Source organism: Triticum aestivum, chromosome 1B (assembly GCF_018294505.1).
Source record: "Triticum aestivum cultivar Chinese Spring chromosome 1B, IWGSC CS RefSeq v2.1, whole genome shotgun sequence".
NCBI classification, from domain to species: domain Eukaryota; kingdom Viridiplantae; phylum Streptophyta; class Magnoliopsida; order Poales; family Poaceae; genus Triticum; species Triticum aestivum.
In genome coordinates, this window is record NC_057795.1 from 548,109,370 (window position 1) to 548,123,655 (window position 14,286).

Below are 14,286 nucleotides of genomic sequence, written 5' to 3' on the forward strand. Positions count from 1 at the left end.
AACGCTTCCGTCTCGTGATCTTCAAGGGTATGAAGATGCACTCCCCTCTCTCTTGTTGCTAGTTACTCCATAGATTGATCTTGGTGATGCGTAGAAAATTTTAATTTCTGCAATGATCCCCAACATAACCATCCCTCAATGTGCGATAAAGAATCACTTCAAAGTTCTTATCTAGCATAGAACATAAGAAGAAATTGTTTGTAGGGTGCAAAACCACCTCAAAGTTATCCTTTCCGATTGATCTATCGATCTATTCCTATAAGTGTCACAAACAATACAAGAGTTCGTACTAAAATAACACCATATGATACACATCAACCAACTCCAATGTCACCTAGACACTCCAATGTCACCACAAGTATCCGTGAGTCAATTATGCGATACACATGAAACAACTTCAGATTCATAATATTCAATCCAGCACAAAGAACTTCAAAGAGTGCCCCAAGATTTCTACCGGAGAAACAAGTATGAAAACATGCACCAACCCCTATGCATAGGTTACCTCAATGTCATCTCGGGAATCCGCGAGTTGAGATACATCAAGTGAATCAATATAATACCCCATTGTCACCATGGGTATTCATATGCAAGACATACATCAAGTTTTATCAAATCCATAAACGTATTCAATTCAATAATAACAAAATCTCAAAGGTAAAACTCAATTCATCACAACAAGATAGAGAGAGAGAAAAATCATATGATCCAACTATATTAACAAAGCTTGAGGTACATCAAGATCATGCCAAATCAAGAATGCGCGTGAGAGAGATCAAACACATAGCTACTTGTACAAACCCACAACCCCGAGGGTGGACTACTCCCTCCTCATTATGGTGGCCACTGGGATGATGAAGATGGCCTCCGGTGATGATTTCCCCCTCCGGCAGGGTGCCGGAATAGGCTCCTGATTGAGTTTTCGTGGATAGAGAGGCTTGTGGCGGCGGAACTTCTCATCTAGGGTTATTTCTGGGGGTTTCTATATTTGTAGGATGTTTTGGCGTCGGTCTCACGCTGGATGGGCTTCGAGGGCCCCACTACACACCAAGGGGCGCTTGAGGGGGGTGGCGTGCCCTGGTGCCTAGTGGGCATCAGGCCCCCCTCCAATGGGTCTTTGCTCCAGTATTTTTCTTTTATTCCAAAATAATTCTCCAAAAAGTTTCATCCAAATCTAAGAACTTTTATTTCTGCACAAAAAACAACACCACGGTAGTTCTGCTGAAAACAACGTCAGTCCGGGTTAGTTCCATTCATATCAAACCAAAACTGTATAGAATTGTTGTTACCATGGCATGAATACTTCATAAATTATAGATACATTGGAGACGTATCAGCATCCCAAGCTTAGTTCCTACTCGTCCTCGAGTAGGTAAATGATAAAAGAAATAATTTATGAAGTGTGAATGCTAGCATAGTGCATAAGTTTGATCAATGATAATTTCAATCACTTTTCCTAGAATCATAACAACAACTCTTTATCATAAAACTCATCGTGATAAAGTAGCAATCAATTCACATTTTATGGTTCAAACAATGCATTCTCTTGAAACTTAACAACCTATATTCTTAGTCACCAAACCATTGCAATTCAACTTATTCAACAAAGTCTAAGTAAGAGCTCCACATACTCAATCATCATATATTCTTAGAACAAATGGCACCCATCAAACACAGATAAAGATAGGGGCTTAATGTTTCGCCTCCCAACTCATTTATCATATAGATATTTTTCAATAATAGTAATTCATGATCAAATATATTTGACTGGCCATACGTGCCTAGATCTTTTCGCACCACATGATACTTGCCAACTATAGAATAATTGAGGTTGAAGTGAGAATGCATACTATTGACTCTTGCATAAAAGTAAATACTAAAAAGTAAAAGATAGGCCCTTCACAGAGGGAAGCAGAGGTTGTCATGCGCTTTTTATTTTTGGATGCACAAGCTCTTAATGCAAAGGAACATCACATTATTGCCCCTTATGATAGCTACCTTTATTATGCAGTCCGTCGCTTTTATTTCTTTGCCATCACAAGTTCGTACAACGCTTATTTTCCCTTGCAATAAAAGATCACTTATATTTTAGGAGCAATTTTTATTGCTTTTTGCAGCAAGGACAACTTACTTGAAGGATCTTATTCAATTTGTAGGTAGGTATGGTGGACACTCATGGCAAGAAATTGAATTTAAGGTTTTTGGATGCACAAGTATTATTTGTACTTAGTACGGATTTTTGGCTAGCAAAAGATCCTAAGCAAACACCACATGTTGGAGGATCCATAGCAATATAACTTCTATGCAAATATGCACAATCATTACGTTGTCTTCCTTGTCCAACTTCAAATAATTTGGTCAAGTTTGAAAATAATTAATGGGTATTCACAATCATAAAAGATGTGCAAGATAATATATATGTATGTGAAAGTTCTCTTCCTTATACTAATCGTTCGTGAATTGCTTGTATGCCCAATATTGTGATTGTCAAGCTTTAATAGATTTCACTTCCAAACCCAATGTGAAGCTACTAGTGGGCATGGTATGAACATATAATTTTGACTTCATGATATTCAATTTATTCAACAATTTACTCATAGGATATAAGTGAAGCACAAGAGTAAATGACAAACTACTCCAAAAAGATATAAGTGAAGATCAAGCGAGTAGTTAGTAAATGTAGCTATTTGAGGACTCCCTCTCATTAAAAAAGACTTTCAGATCTACGTATTTTATTAAAATAGAAAACAAAACAAAATAAAATGGAATTCCAAGAATAGCACACATCATGTGAAGAAGCAAAAACTTAGGCTCAACCGATACTAACCGATAATTGTTGATGAAGAAAGGTTAGATGCCTATCGGGGCATCCCCAAGCTTAGATGCTTGAGACATCTTGAAATATTATCTTGGGATTCCTTGGGAATACACAAGCTTGAGCTTTTGTCTCTCCTTAATTCCTTTTATATCACAATTTCCCTAAATCATAAAAACTTCATCCACACCAAACTCAACAAGAACTCGTGAGATAAGTTAGTATAAATTAATGAAATAACCTTATCATTCTCTACTGTAGAAAATCACTAAAATTATAGTATAACATTGCATACTAAATGCCTCTGCACATTTAATACTCCTATCCTCAAATAGAATCATTAAACAAGCAAATATATGCAAGCAATGCAAACATAACAGCAATCTGTCAAAACAGGATAGTCTGTAAAGGATGCAAGAAGATTCATACTTCTTTTACTCCAAAAATTCTGAAAACTTACCACACTGTAGAAAATTAGTTGTAGCTTATCATGTAAAAATTTCAAAATTTTATCACGTTCTGACTTTTCTGGAGAATTCAGACAATGATAGAAAACTTTGTGTTTTCAAACAACAACATGTAGACTTGCAAAATAAGCATGGTAAAGGATATACTTGACATTTTTATTGAAGTAAAAGATATAAAACAATATTATAAATAATAGCAAGCAAATCCTAACAAAATAAAATGACCCTCCAAGCAAAACACATATCATGTGACGAATAAAAATATAGCTCCAAGTGAGGTTACGAATACGTCTCCAACGTATCTATAATTTTTTATTGTTCCATGCTGTCATATTATCATTCTTGGATGTTTTACAATCATTTTATAGCAACTTTATATCATTTTTTGGGGCTAACCTATTGACTAGTGCCATCTGCTAGTTGTTGTTTTCTGCTTCTTTTTTACATCGCAGGAAATCAATATCAAACGGAGTCCAACAGAGAGAAACTTTTTGTGGATTTTTTTGGACCAGAAGACACCTGTTGGGCAAGAAAGTACCTGAGGGGAGCTCCGAGGGGAGCACAACCCACCAGGGCGCGCCTCGGGGCCCAGGCGTGCCCAGGTGGGTTGTGGCTGCCTCCGCACCACCCCTTTGCTCTATAAAATCCCCAATATTCTAGAAACCCTAGGGGAGTCGACGAAAATCAATTCCAGCCACCGCAAGTTCCAGAACCACCAGATCCAATCTAGACACCATGACGGAGGGGTTCACCATCCTCATTGGCGCCTCTCCGATGATGCGTGAGTAGTTCATTGTAGACCTACAAGTCCATAGTTAGTAGCTAGATGGCTTCCTCTCTCTCTCTCTCTCTTGATTCTCAATACAATCGTCTCTTGGAGATCTGTTTGGTGTAACTCTTTTTTTGTTGTGTGTTGGTTAGGATCCGATAAACTTTGAGTTTATGATCAGATCTATGTTTTTATCCATGAAAGTTATTTGAGTCGTTTGATCTCTTATATGCATGATTACTTATAGCCTCGTATTTCTTTTTTTTTGAATATTTGATTTAGTTAGGCCAACTAGATCAATTTTTCTTGCCATGGGAAGAGGTGCTTTGTGATGGTTTCGGTCTTACGGTGCTTGATCCCAGTGACAGAAGGGGAACCGACACGTATGTATCGTTGCTATTAAGGATAACAAGATGGGGTCTATTTATACATAAATAGATCTTGTCTACAACATGTCATCGTTCTTATTTCATTACTCTGTTTCTTCATGAACTTAATACACTAGATGCATGCTGGATAGCAGTCGATGTGTGGAGTAATAGTAGTAGATGCAGGCAGGAGTTGGTCTACTAATCTTGGATGTGATGCCTATATAATGATCATTGCCTGGATATCGTCATGATTATTTGTAGTTCTATCAATTTCCCAATAGTAATTTGTTTACCCACCGTATGCTATTTTTCTCGTGATAAGCCACTAGTGAAATCTACGGCCCCCGGGTCTCTTCTTTATTATATTTGCCTTTGAGATCTATTTTTATTTGTTTTTATTTTGAGATCTATTAATCCAAAAATACAAAAATACCTTCCTGCAATTTTTATTTATTTATTTTATATCGCGTTCCCGCGAGATCTATTTATCCAAACTACTACAATTTTACCTATCTTTTCACCCGTGAGGGATTGACAACCCCTCTCTTACATTGGGTTGCAAGTATTTGTTCTTTGTGTTCAGGTGCTGTTTACGTGGTGTTGCGTGGTTCTCATACTGGTTTGATAACCTTGATCTCATCACCGAGGGAAATTGTTGGGGATATTACCACTGGGCGTGAACCGGCCTACCTGGGCCGGGTTAGCTTCATTAGTAGTTTAAAGGTGATTAAGCAGATGAAGACCCGAGGCCTGTAGTCGGTTTAGAACCTGTAGTCGTAAACCGGCTTGATATGTAAACTTGCATTGTAAGTTAGGAATAGAGAGAGACCAACCGGGATACGAGTATGAACCGGTGTGGGACTCTGTGGACCGACGGGCGTCACCCGTGTATATAAGGGGACGACCCGGCGGCGGTTCAAGGATAGACAACAACAACTCGAGCCTAGGCGAAGCTTGTTTGCTCCCTAGCCATCGAAACCACATCAATTCCATCACAACTAGACGTAGGCTTTTACCTTCATTAAAGGGGCCGAACTAGTATAAACCCTTGTGTCTTTGTGTCCGCTTTAACCCCTTCAAGTTAACCCGTAGCGATGGCTCCACGACTAAGTCCTTTCACAAGGACATCTGTCGTGACAAATCCACGACAGTTGGCGCCCACCGTGGGGCTATCGCACGACGGTTTGATGATCTTGGAGGGCAATCTCAAAGGACTCGAAGGCTATGCTGTGGGCCGGATGACCAAGAGTCGTCGCGGCAAGCTCTACATCGACGATGCAGTATAGGGTCCCGAAGCCGGCTCGATCGAGTACTGGTACCGGGTCCCCTTTGGTGGCATACACGTTTTTATCGGCAAGATTGGTGAGCCTGGGCCTGAGCTGGACATCCGCACCGACCTCGTCGAGACGGCTCAGTGTGCGAGATCTACCCAGGTTAAACCGGCCATGAAGCGTGCCTTCGTGGGAGTCATCCACGGAGGAGAGCATGAGGACGAGTCAGAATACGGTAGCGAGACCGTCGATTATACCGGCGACGAGTCCTCAACCGGAGAGACCGAATCATTGTACCAGTTGCAAGACGACCAGATTAGGGGCTGTTCCGATGGCGACAGTGTTCCGGACCCCCCAGATCAGATCAACCGTGTTGGAATATTCATGGCCGGCACGCAGGCGGCGAATCACTCTTTGACCGCAGTAGCAATGCTCTCCGGATCAGCAGCGGCAGCGGCAGCAAGGGCAGGAGGCCTTGTGCGCCCACCGGTTCAAGTTCTGTCTGACCTGTTTGACGCACTAGCGGTACTTATGGCAGAGGCCAATCCGGTGGATCAGGAGGCCCATGGTGCGGAGATTGCAAAGGTGAGAGAGCAGATCGTACAGGCCAAAGCCGACCTGGCAGCAGAGAAGGACAGGATGGCTGCAGAGCGGGCTACTTTGGATGCCCAGGCCTATAAGCTCATGCTCGACCAGAACGCATCACAGGAGGTCTTGAAGCGGAAGCACAGATCATGCCTGCTGTTAGGGTTCGACCCTCGAAATCTCTTTCACACTCCGGGAGCTGGAACCAGTAATCCGCCGGGGCACCTGGAGGTAAACCGGGTCGAGGCACCAGGGCCAGGAGCGACGGTCCAACCCCGCCTGATGGAATCTCCTCGGCAGAACATTGTGATTCCTCCACCGGTCCAGACACCTCTGGGTCATTATTCTAATCCTATGGACAATCTTGTCGCAGCTGTTGCGTGATTAGAAGCTATCCCGGTCGAAGGAGACTCTTCACAAGCAATAGAGACGCGCCGGGTTAAGGAACTTCTCCGGACCGCTTTGATTCAACAGGAGGCATATTCATACAGCCGCGATCGGATTCATTCCACACCTTGTCCAAGCCGGAGCTATAGTAGGTGCCTTGATGAACCGGCCATATCAAGCAATGCACGGGGCCGTGAAGCAGCCCGTGGCAATAACCCGGCCGGTGGTGTTCATGATGCTCAGGATGTAGTGGACCGGGCCCGGGCACGAAGGGAGGCCGAGTTAGCAGCACAGAACGAGGCGGATCAGCTTACACCGGTTCGTCCTACCACCTCTGCCGGGCCAGGGGTCGCATCTAGCTTGGGAGTGCCCTGTTTAGTCCCCGCTTTATGCAATGTACGCCTGCCCAAGGACTTCAAGGGTCCGCGCAAGGTGCCAAATTACACCGTTGATTTATCTCCAGAAGCGTGGGTAGAGAGTTATGAGATGGCAATGGAGATGCTGGATGTGGATGAGACCGCGTGTGCAAAGTACTTCACCATGATGCTTGAAGGCACAGCCCGTACTTGGTTGAAGAGCCTGCCGCCTAATTCTATCAGTTCATGGGCCCAGTAGCGGACCCAGTTTATCCAGAATTTCAAAGATATGTGTAAGTAGCCTAAGTCCATAGTAGACTTGGCGGCTTGTGTTCAGGAGGACGGAGAGTCAACAACCCATTGGGTACGCCGCGTTTCTGAAGTCTTGCACTCGTCTGACAGGATCAATGCTGACTCTGCGATCTTAACCTTGGAGGGCAACTGCCGGTTTAAGCCTCTAAAGTTGAAGTTGGGGCGTATGAAGCGGTTCTGTAATGACATGGGAACTCTCATGGCCGCTTTAGTGAAGTATGCTGATTCTGATAGTACCAAGGATCCCGAGACTGACGATGACAAAGCAGGGAAGGGGAAAAAGAATAGCAACTCTAAGGGGCATCAATACAAACCGGCGGGCCATGGAAACGGAGGCAAGCGTAAAGCGGATGGCAGCATGGACTTTGTGGCTAACACTAATGCACAGGACAAGGGTCAGCGGCGCAGAGGTAAAGCGGCAAATCGTAATGGGGCTCCAAATCCTAACCCGGATCGCTTAAACTATTTGCTGAATCAGCCTTGCCCAAAACACGGGACGAAGGAGGCGCCGGCTAACCACCTTTGGAAGGATTGTTACATTATGCAGGAATTTAAAAACTCTAATGCCTTCCGGTATGACCGTGGGTCAGGTGGTGGCTTAGGATCCGGTTTCCATGGGCCGGGTCACGATGGAGCTTCCGTTTCAGGTTTCAATCAGGGCGGTAATAATAACCAGGATAATCAGAGCGGCCAAGGGGGTTACAACCAACAGCAGCAGCAGCAGCAGTCGGGTTATTAGAGCCAGCCAAAACAGTTGAACAATGGGCAGTATCACATTTTCACAACTAGCTTGGATAAGCGCGACCGGAAACTTCACAAGCGGGCAGTGAACTTTGTTGAACTGGCCGTACCGCGTTACTTACGCTGGTCGGAGCAGCCTATCGTGTGGAGCAGGGAGGATCACCCCCCTGGGTTGACAATCCGGGCCAGTTGGCATTAGTGGTAGACCCTCAGGTGGGAGGTTATAAATTCACCAAGGTACTCATGGATGGAGGGAGCAGTATTAACATCCTGTACTATGAGACATTCCGCCGCATGGGGCTAACAGACAAAGATCTTAGACCGTCTAATACGGTGTTCCATGGTGTGGTGCCTGGCAAATCAGCGTATCCTGTTGGTAAGATAGCCTTGGAGGTGGCTTTTGGGGACGAGCATGATTCCCGATCTGAAACACTAACCTTTGAGGTAGTGAAAATTCGGAGCCCGTATCACGCCTTGTTTGGGCGGCTGGCTTATGCCAAATTCATGGCACGGCCTTGTTATATCTATTTGCAGCTCAAGATGCCGGGTTACAAAGGGACAATAACGGTTCATGGGAGCCTCAAGATTGCTTTGGAATGTGAGGAAGGTGATGCGGCCTATGCAGAGTCGGTTTGTGCCACGGAGGAGTTGAAATATTATAGGGACAATGTTGATCCGGCGGACATGACCCCTTTGAAGAGGCCGACTACGGAGCATGATTCAGATTTGAAGTTCAAATCGGCGGCTGAGACCAAGCTTGTTGACTTCGTGCCCGGCGATTCGTCCAAGCAGTTCACTGTCAGTGCCAACTTGGACCCTAAATAGGAAAGCGCGCTCATCGAGTTCATCCGTGAGAATCGGGACATTTTTGCATGGAAGCCTTCTGACATGCCAGGTGTACCGAGGGAACTCGCTGAGCACACTCTTAATGTTGATCCCAAGTATAAACCGGTAAAACAGTTTCTCCGCCGGTTTAACGAAGAAAGGCGCAAAGCTATTGGAGAAGAAGTGGCCAGGCTCTTAGCAGCTGGTTTTATCATTGAAGTGTTCCATCCAGAATGGCTCACTAATCCGGTGCTGGTTCTTAAGAAAAATGGCACTTGGCGTATGTGTGTGGATTACACGGATCTTAACAAGGCTTGTCCAGCGGATCCTTTTGCCCTCCCTCACATTGACCAGATTATTGACGCTACGACGGGTTGTGAGCGTTTGAGTTTTTTGGATGCGTATTCTGGGTATCATCAGATCAAAATGGCGGTTAAGGACCAGGAGAAGACAATGTTTATTACTCCCTTTGGAGCCTTCTGCTATGTATCTATGCCTTTTGGGCTCAAGAGCGCCGAAGCCACTTATCAACGGTGTGTACATAATTGCCTGCATAAACAGATCGGCTGCAACGTGCACGCCTATGTGGATGATATTGTAGTCAAGTCAAGGCAGAAGGAGATGCTGGTTGATGATTTGAAGGAAACCTTTGACAACTTGCGGGTTTATAAGATGATGCTTAACCCTGCCAAATGTGTCTTTGGTGTTCCGGCAGGCAAGTTACTGGGCTTTCTTGTGTCCAACAGAGGAATTGAGGCTAATCCGGAGAAGATTACGGCTATCACCTCCCTGGCTAAACCGAAGTGTATCAACGATGTTCAGCGTTTGGCGGGTTGGATCGCCGCACTGAGCCGGTTTATCAGCCGCCTCAGAGAGAAGGCCATCCCTTTATACCAGATGTTGAGAAAGACAGATCAATTCATCTGGAGTCCGGCTGCTGATGAAGCGTTGGAGGACTTGAAGCGGCAATTAGCCAATCCGCCCGTTCTTGCAGCTCCGGTCGACAAGGAGCCGTTATTGTTATACGTAGCGGCCAATGCTCGTGTAGTTAGCGTGGCTATTGTGGTAGAACGCAAGGAGGCAGGCAAGGAGTATCCGGTTCAACGGCTGGTTTACTATATCAGCGAGGTGCTTATTGAATCCAAGCAAAGGTATCCGCATTGGAAGAAGTTGGTATATGGAGTTTTCATGGCAAGCCAGAAGTTGAAGCAGTATTTCCAAGGGCACCCCATCACAGTGGTCAGTTCAGCTCCCTTGGGCGATATCATACAGAACCGGGAGGCGACTGGCCGGATTGCCAAGTGGGCCATAGAACTTGGGCCGCACGGATTGAAGTACGTGCCTCGGACGGCGGTGAAATCTCAAGCACTTGTTGATTTCATCAATGATTGGACGGAGTTGCAAGCACCAGAGGAGAAGCCGGATCACACATATTGGACTATCCATTTTGATGGATCCAGGCAATTGGAAGGCTCGGGGGCTGGAGTCGTATTAACTTCCCCACGAGGTGATAAGTTTTGTTATGTTCTCCGCTTAATGTTCCCTTGTACTAATAATGCAGCTGAGTATGAAGCTTTTCTCCATGGTCTCCGGATGGCTAAAGAGATGAATCTAAGTCGGGTTAAGTGCTTCGGTGACTCGGACCTCGTGGCTCAACAGGTATCTGGCACTTGGGATTCTAAGGACCCGCTTATGGCTGCATATCATCGTGAGGTGGATATTGTTGCGGGTCACTTCAAGGGTTATCAGGTGGAGCACGTGGATCGTCGAAAAAATGAAGCGGCGGACGCTTTAAGCCGGTTGGGCTCTCAGCGTAAACCGGTCCCGCCTAATGTCTTTCTCGATGTGTTGCACAACCCGTCAGTCAAGCTCCCGGGTGAAGCGGATTTGGCTATTCCTGATCCGGAGGCTCAATTGGTGGCAGCCCTGCATATTATACCGGATTGGACAGTTCCTTATCTTGCGTACATGAACCAGGGAGAGTTGCCGGAGGATGAGACTCTAGCCAGGCAGATAGTCCAGCGATCCAAATCTATGACAATTATCAATGGCGAATTGCATCATTGCAGTGTATCAGGAGCGTTTCAACGCTGCGTCTCTCCTGAGGAAGGCTGTGAAATTTTACGCGAAATCCATGAAGGGGATTGTGGTCACCACGCCGGTTCAAAGTCTCTGGTGGCTAAGGCATTTCGTCACGGGTTTTACTGGTTGACAGCTCATGCTGAAGCGGAGGACTTGGTTAAACGGTGTGATGGCTGTCAGAAATTTTCAAGGTGTGCTCATGTGCCGGCTCAAGAATTGAGGATGATTCCAATTACTTGGCCGTTTGCAACATGGGGGCTGGATATGGTCGGACCTTTTAAAAGATCCAAGGATAAGAAAACCCACCTTTTGGTGGCAGTTGACAAGTTTACCAAGTGGGTTGAAGCGGAGCCTGTCAGCAAGTGTGATGCAGCTACAACGATGCAGTTCATTAAAAAGGTGATTTTCCGGTTTGGCTTTCCACACAGTATCATTACTGACAATGGTACCAATTTATCCAAGGGTGCTATGAAGGAATTCTGTGAACGTGAGCACATCAGACTTGACGTATCATCAGTGGCTCACCCCCAGTCCAATGGGCATGCAGAACGAGCTAATCAAGAGATCTTGCGAGGCATCAAACCCCGGCTTATGGTTCCATTGCAAAGAACACCGGGATGTTGGGTTGAAGAGCTACCATCTGTGCTATGGAGTATCAACACTACGCCCAAGCGATCTACAGGATACACACCGTTTTTTATGGTCTACAGAGCAGAGGCGGTTCTCCCTAGTGATATCCGGCACGATTCGCCTCGTGTGGTGGCTTATGTTGAAGCGGATAATGAGACAACACGGCAAGATGCTTTGGACCTATTAGATGAGGAGTGTGACATAGCGGTTGCCCGCTCGGCGATTTATCAACAAGATCTTCGTCGCTATCACAGTCACCGGGTCAGAACCAGAACTTTTCAAGAAGGAGATTTGGTGCTTCGGCTCATCCAAGATCAGACGGATATGCACAAGTTATCCCCACCTTGGGAGGGACCTTTCGTGGTCAGCAAGAATCTGCACAATGGGTCGTACTATCTGATTGATATTCGAGAGCATAAAGACTCACGCACATCAGAGGAGGAGACCAACAGGCCGTGGAATATAGCTCATCTTCGGCCTTACTACACTTGAGCCATCGGCTCTATCTATGTACATATTATGGCAGTGTATATATTATCATTGATATAATAAAACCAGAGCCTCAGCTAAAGCGGGGTCTCTGTCCTTTCATATCATGTGTGGTTACATGGAGTGGTTCTGTTTTAAAGCGGCCTTCGGTTTACCCCTTGAAATTTGCTTTTCAAAAAAGCTTTGTGATATCACTTGGGGCCTTGGTTGTGTCCGAACCAATGCGACACCTTTTGATAGGTGAAAGCCACCAGATCACTTGGGGACATGGTCAAGTCTGAACCAGTCACGCCTCTTGATCGGCCTAAGGCCACAGAATCACTTGGGGGCTTGGTCGAACCTGAACCATTGCCACGCCTTTTGATCGGCATAAATGCCACGGTTTCATTTGGGGACCTGGCTGACTTGAACCATTGTCACTCCTATTGGGGGCTTGGTCCTGTCCGACCATGGTAACACCATCTGATCAGCTCAGTAAAGCATGTTTTTTGCAAACTATTTTTATCATTGCCTTTGCTTCCATATTTCTTTTATGACTATTCTTCAATTTTTGTTGTGTTTCCTTTAAACCAACAACACTTTTTTACCGGTTCAGCTGACGGAAATTGGTTCATTTGTAATCCGGAGAAATATGCCCGGTTTAACTTTCCTGTTAACATCATGAAGTAGCAGGGGGGCTCATAATGACCCAGCACGGTTTACATGGGAGTTGTTTTCTCCCCTTTGATGGTAACGGTTTATAAATACTCCGTTTCAAGCCTGGCTAAGCCAACTTCATGCCCAGCGATGGCAGGTATTTTGTATCACATATTTGATTATACGTCTTAAAAACATTGATGATATATATATATAAAGGTCATAAACCGGTTGGCGGTATAACCGCCACCGAAGTTCAAGATTTTCTACTTGCAGGAAATATAAATTGAGGGTTTCAAGCAAAAGCATCAGTACTTATGCATGAAGGCATATTCAAGGCAGAAGTATTACAAGGCAACGCGGTGCCCAAATAAGATCATTGTTGTTCCGGCGGATCATAATAAAGCAGCTATTTAAACTGGCTTCCGGTTCAAGCCTGTTCATCGCCCCGGTCTGATGATTGTGGGTCGTCCCGCGCCGTTTCAGCTTCCTCATCTCTATCCATTGGCTGGAAATCAACAGTGGTCCAGTCGATTCCCATTAAAGCTTGAAAGACAGCCTCTTCGTGGATCAGAGAAGACGGTTCAATATTAGGAGCGTAAGTATGCTTACGGATTGGAGGAATCAGATTCTCCACTTCAGGAGTTGGTGCAGGCACTCGTTTGTTCTGATCATTGTACTGAGCTTGATAATGCGACAAGTCTGCCTCTTCAGCCAATTGACAAGCCAGAGGGCATACTGCACGGTTTATCACCCTCAAATCATCTTCATTGAACTCTGAGCCGTCTTCCTTCAAGCTGGGATAGCCTTGAGCTGCCTCAACTGGATCGAAATCCGGCACCCATGCTTTTGCCCGGATCAAGGCATTAATGGCTCCGGTTCGAGCAGCAGATTTTTTCAGTTCTTCAATCCAAGCAGGAAGCATTGACAACCTATTAAGAGTGTCTTGAATTAAAGTGGGTGCCGGATTGTTATGAGATGCAGTGGTGATGATCCGCTGCGCTCCGGTATACAGCTGTTTAATTAAAGTGTAGGCAACCTTCAACTTCTTCCGAACATCTGACCCTAAGTGATCAATGCGTGTACCTGCAACAATACAGGAAAGATCACAAACCGGATCTATTATAAGCAGGCCAGAGTTGTCAAGGAAACCAAAAGGAGCTTACCAAAGATAGCAGCGGTCATGGAATGTACTTGCCGCTTTACGGCGGTCAGTTCATCTACCACCGGTTTAAGGGCAGCTTCAGCGTTTTCAGCTCTTTTTATTAAAGCGCCTTCTCAGTGGCCCAATCAGTCCGCTCCTTCTTGAAGCCCTCCTTCAGCTGTTCTGTGATGCTCAAAGTGCTGGTTAATTCTTCCCTTGCCTTGTCGGTTTCAGCTTGTTGGGTTTTCAAAGTTTCCTGCAGATCAGTAATCCGGTCCTCTTTGATCCTCACTTCAGCCTGCATAAAGACAGTGCTTGGCTTTAAACAAACGGTACAAGAATTTGAAGTACCAACCACATAACAAGTTATAAGCTTGATACTTGGGGGCTAATGCACCTTCAATTT